The 5536-nt window shown below is 37.4% G+C and overlaps 1 pseudogene; it reads left to right on the top strand.

Moving 5' to 3' along the window:
• The first annotated feature begins 1853 nt into the window (after window positions 1–1853).
• Window positions 1854–2503, top strand: LOC103586485 (annotated as a pseudogene).
• Window positions 2504–5536: the final 3033 nt, after the last annotated feature.

Below are 5536 nucleotides of genomic sequence, written 5' to 3'. Positions count from 1 at the left end.
GACAATCTGACCCTTAACTGCCTGATGACGCCCACTCTAGAGACACTCTTCTCTATCATATGCTGGTGTAGGGAAAGGTCAGTCCTATCTGGGTTTAGTTGAGGAAAGGATGTAGGGCTCAACTCTTTTTTTTTTTAATAATGTTTTTTATTATGGTTAAAAAATATATAACATAAAATTGACCATTTAACCATTTTTAGGTGTTCAATTCAGTGACATTAAGTACATTCACAATGTTGTATACCTATCATCACGATCTATTTCCAGAACTTTTTTATTATCCCTGTATTAGTTTGCTCAGGCTGCATAACAAAATACCATAGACTTTGTGGTTTAAACAACAGAAATTCATTTTTCTCACAGTTCTGGAGGCTGGAAGTCTGAGATCGTGGTTCCAGCAGGGTCAGTTTCTGGTGAGGCTTCTCTTCCTAGCTTGCAGAAAGCCACCTTCTCACTGTGTCCTCATATGGCAGAGAGAGAGCACACTCTCTGGTATCTCTTCTTATAAGAGCATGAATCATCATGAGGAACAAGACAAGGATGTATGCTATCACCACTTTTACTTAACATTATATTTGAGGTTCTGCCAGGGAAAACATGGAAGAAAAAGAAATTACAGTCATCTAAATTGGACAGGAAGAAGTAAAACCATCTATATCAGTATACAACATAATCATCTATGTAGAATAACCAATGGAAACAACAAAAGGTTTCTAGACTTAATGAGTGCATTTAGTGAGGTGCCCAGCACAACCTGCACACCATTAACAAGACACTATAGACACTTTTGGCTGAGATGCAACCTCCCAAGGTCGCAGAGAAAACCAACCTGCACCCAAAAGTCCTGAGTCATATAAGATCAAAATATAAAAATCAATTGCATTTTAATATACTAACAATGAATGGTCATAAATTGACATTTTAAAAACAGTCATCATGGTGGTTTGTGAGGGGAGCATCCCAGCCTTCATCAATATCAGTGAGGAAGACCAGGCTGCTGAGCTTCATGTTTATTTGAAATCTAAAGAAGCTGAGATCTCAGAAGAGAACTCGGAAGATGGACTTCATGTGGACTTAGCTCAAGTTATTGAAGCCTGTGATGTGTGTCTGAAGATAATAAACATGTTGAGAGTATGATGCACAGCGTGGTATCCCTCCTCCTGATCCTGGAACCAGACAAGCAAGAAGCTTTGATTGAAAGCCTATGTGACGGTCGGCCCGTGGTTCACTTGGGAGAGCCTGGTGCTGACAACACCAAGGCCACGGGTTCAGATCCCTATATAGGGATAGCCGGTTAGCTCACTTGGGAGAGCATGGTGCTGACAACACCAAGCCAAGGGTTAAGATCCCCTTACCAGTCATCTTTAAAATAAAACCCAAATATCCAGTGGATCTGCAGCCATTACATTTTTCCAGCAGAGATGCCAAGTATGATGACTGTTAAGTCTGAAGTGTTTTTAACAAAATGAATGCTGTCTCTCTTCAATGCAAAACTATGGTCAAATTTCGGGAAGGTGAATGACCATCTCTGAGACTGCAGTTGCTAAGCAACCTTTTCCATGGGATGGATAAGAGTACTCCAGTAAGATATACAGTGTATTGCAGACTCATTAAAGTGGCAGCATCTTGTGGGGCCATCCAGTACATTCCCACTAAGCTGGATCAAGTTAGAAAATGGATTTCTGACAAATCTCACCAGTGGAAAAAAAAAAGGGGATCTTAACCCTTGACTTGGTGTTGTCAGCACCACACTCTCCCAAGTGAGCCACAGGCCGGCCCTAAAACACGCCCTTTTAAGGCTACTTTATGAAGCACTTGTGGATTGTAAGAAAAATGATGCTACTTCAAAAGTCATGGTGGAATTGCTCAGAAGTTACACAGAAGACAATGCCTCCCAGGCTTGAGTTGATGCCCACAGGTGTATTGTACAAGCATTGAAAGATCCAAATGAATTTCTTTTTGACCATCTTCTTACTTTAAAACCAGTCAAGTTTTTGGAAGGCGAGCTTATTGATGATCTTTTAATCATTTTTGTGAGTGCTAAATTGGCATTATATGTCAAGTTTTATCATCTTTATTATTTTCTTTATTATCAGAATAATAAAGACTTCGTTGATTCACTTGGCTTATTACATGAACAGAATATGGCAAAAATGAGACTACTTACTTTTATGGGAATGGCAGTGGAAAATAAAGAAATTTCTTTTGATACAATGTAGCATGAACTTCAGATTGGAGCTGATGATGTTGAAGCGTTTGTTATTGACGCAGTAAGAACTAAAATGGTGTGCTGCAAAATTGATCCGACCCAGAGAAAAGTAGTTGTCAGTCATAGCACACATTGGACATTTGGAAAATAGGAGTGGCAACAATTGTATGACACACTTAATGCCTGGAAACAAAACTTGAACAAAGTGAAAAACAGCCTTTTGAGCCTTTCTGATACCTGAAATTTTATGCATATAATTTTGTTCTTTTAGGGGGGTGGGAACCTAAATCATAGTAAAACAGTGTAAACTAAACTAAAAACAAACAAACAAGCAAACAAAAAACCAAAACAGTCATTACAACACCAAGGTCAAGGGTTCATATCCCCTTACTGGCCAGCTGCCAAAAATAAAATGTCACATGAAAAAAATTTGACATACTTAGGCATAAATCTGATAAAAGTTGTGCAAGATCTGTACTTAGAATATGAAAGAATTTTGCTGAGAGAAATATAAAAGAACCACATTGAATGGAGGTATACCACTTTGTTACAGGATACAAAATCAACACACAAGAATGAGTTGCATTTCTATACACCAGCAATGTATAGTAAGAAAAGGAAATTAAGAAAACAATTTTATTTATGATAGCATGAAAAAGAATAAAATACTTAGGAATAAATTCAGCCAAGGAGGTGAAACTATACTGACAACTATAAAACATCGCTAAAGAAATTAAAGACATAAATAAGTGGAAAAATATCTGTGGTCATAGATTGGAAGACTTAATATTGTTATGAGGACTATAACTCCATAAAATGATCTACAGATTCAATGCAATCCCTGTCAAAATTTCAATCTCTTTTTTTACAGAAATAGAAAAACTTATCTTAAATTTCATATGGAATCTTAAAGAATACCAAATAGCCAACTATCGTGAAAAAGAAGAATGAAGTTGGAGGACTTACACTTCCTGATTTCAAAACTAACTACGCATCTACAGAAATCAAAATAGTGTGGTACTATCATAAGGAGAGACATATAGACCAATGAATAGAATAGCGAGCTCAGAAATAAACCTTCATGAACATGGTCAATTGCTTTTCAACAATGGTCCCAAGACTATTCAATGCAGAAAGGACAGTCTTTTTTCAAACAAATGGTGTGCTGGGAAAGTAGATGTCTACACGCAAAAGAATAAAGCTAAATCCTTACCTTACACTTTATGCAAAAATTAAGTGTAAAAATTAAAAATTAATTAACCATCAAGGTTGGATGGTTAGCTCAGTTGGTTAGAGCATGGTGTTATGCCACCAAGGTCAAGGGTTCAGATCCCTATACAAGCCAGCCCCCCCCAAAAAAAGATTAACTTAAGATGAATCGAAGACCTAAGCATAAAATTTAAAACCATAAAACTCTTAGAAGAAAACATAGGAGAAAATCTTCATGACATTAAATGTAACAATGATTTCTTGGATAGGCACCAAAAGCACAGGGAATAAAAGAAAAATAGATACATTGGATTTCAATGGACTTCATTTTGTGCATCAAAGTACACTAATCAAGAGAGTGAAAACACAATCCACAGAATGGGAGAAAATATTTGCAAATCTCATATCTGATATGGGATTAATATCCAGAATAAATAGAGAACTAAAACTCAACAATAAAAAAAAACAACCCAGTTAAAAGTGGGGAAAAGACATGAATAGATATTTCCCCCCAAAATATATACAAATGGCTAATAAGTACGTGAAAAGATGCTTAACATCACTAATCATTAGAGAAACAGAAATCAAAATGAGATACCACTTCGCACCGATATGATGGCTATTATTAAGAAAAAGGAAGGAAGGAAGGAAGGGAGAAAAAAGTAAAAAGAAAAGAAAGAACATAACAAGTATTTTTGAGAAGAAATTGGAAACTTTGCGCACTATTGGTGGGAATGTAAAATAGTACAGCCACCATGGAAAACAGTATGGCAGTGGTTCCTCAAAAAATTAAAATAGAATTACCATATATCCAGAATTGAAAGTAGAGTCTTGAACAGATATTTGTACAGTACATCTATGTTCACAACAACATTATTCACAGTAGCCAAAAGGTGGAAGCAACCTAAGTGTCCACTGATGAATGAATGAATGTATAAACAAAATGGGGTGTGTATGGGCCGACCCGGTGGCGCACTGCTATAGTGCGCCACTTGGGAAGTGCGGCGGCGCTCCCGCCGAGGGTTCGGATCCCACATACAGACCGGTTCCCGCTCACTGGCTGAGCGAGGCGCGGGGGCAACACCGAGGGTTGCGATCACGTTGCTGGTCCCGGTCCGGTACGGGGGTGACACTGAGGGTTGCGATCCATTGCCGGACACGGAAAAAGACAAAAAGGAAAAAAAAAATGGGGTATGTATACATAGCAGAAAAGTATTCAGCCTTAAAAAAAGAAAGAAATTCTGACACAGGCTACAACACAGATGAACCTTGAGGATATCATGGTAAGTGAAACAAGCCAGTCACAAAAAGACAAATATTGTATGATAAACTTCCATGAGTTACTTAGCCGGTGTTACAGAAAGAGAGTAGAAAGGTGATTGCCAGGTGCTGGGGGAGAGGGAATGGGAAGTTTTCTAATGGGTACAGAATTTCAATTTTGCAAGATGAAAAGAGTTTTGGAGATTGGATACACAACAATGTAAATGTACTTAACACTACTGATCTATACACTTAAAAATGGTTAACATGACAGATTTTATGTTATGTGTATTTTAACACAATTTTAAAATTTGTTAATTTAGGGCCGGCCCGTGGCTCACTCGGTAGAGTGCGGTGCTGATAACACCAAGGCCCCGGGTTCGGATCCCATATAGGGATGGCCAGTTCGCTCACTGGCTGAGCGTGGTGCTGACAACACCAAGTCAAGGGTTAAGATCCCCTTACTGGTCATCTTTAAAAAAAAAAAAAAAAAAAAAATTTGTTAATTTAATTAAATGAAAGACCTTTAAGAAAAAAATTAATAATGCAATATACCAAAAACCATTTAATTTTACATTTTATTTTTTTAATTGTACATTTTAAATGTGTGAATTGTCTGGTATATGAATTACATTCCAATGAAAATGTTATTTATTACTTATGTGTTTATTTTTGTGGCTAGTAGGTACAATGGTCAAACTCTAGACCTTGGTGTTATCAGCACCACGCTTTAACCAACTAAGCTAACCAGCCAACCTAATAAAGATGTTTTGTTTTGTTTTTTTTCCTTTTTGTCTTTTTTCGTGACCGGTAACGGGATCGCAACGCTCAGTGTCGCGCCCATACCGCGACTGGCAA

Source organism: Galeopterus variegatus, unplaced genomic scaffold (assembly GCF_000696425.1).
Source record: "Galeopterus variegatus unplaced genomic scaffold, G_variegatus-3.0.2 Scaffold18, whole genome shotgun sequence".
In the NCBI taxonomy this organism is placed as follows: Eukaryota; Metazoa; Chordata; class Mammalia; order Dermoptera; family Cynocephalidae; genus Galeopterus; species Galeopterus variegatus.
This window is presented reverse-complemented; position numbering and strand designations above follow the sequence as displayed.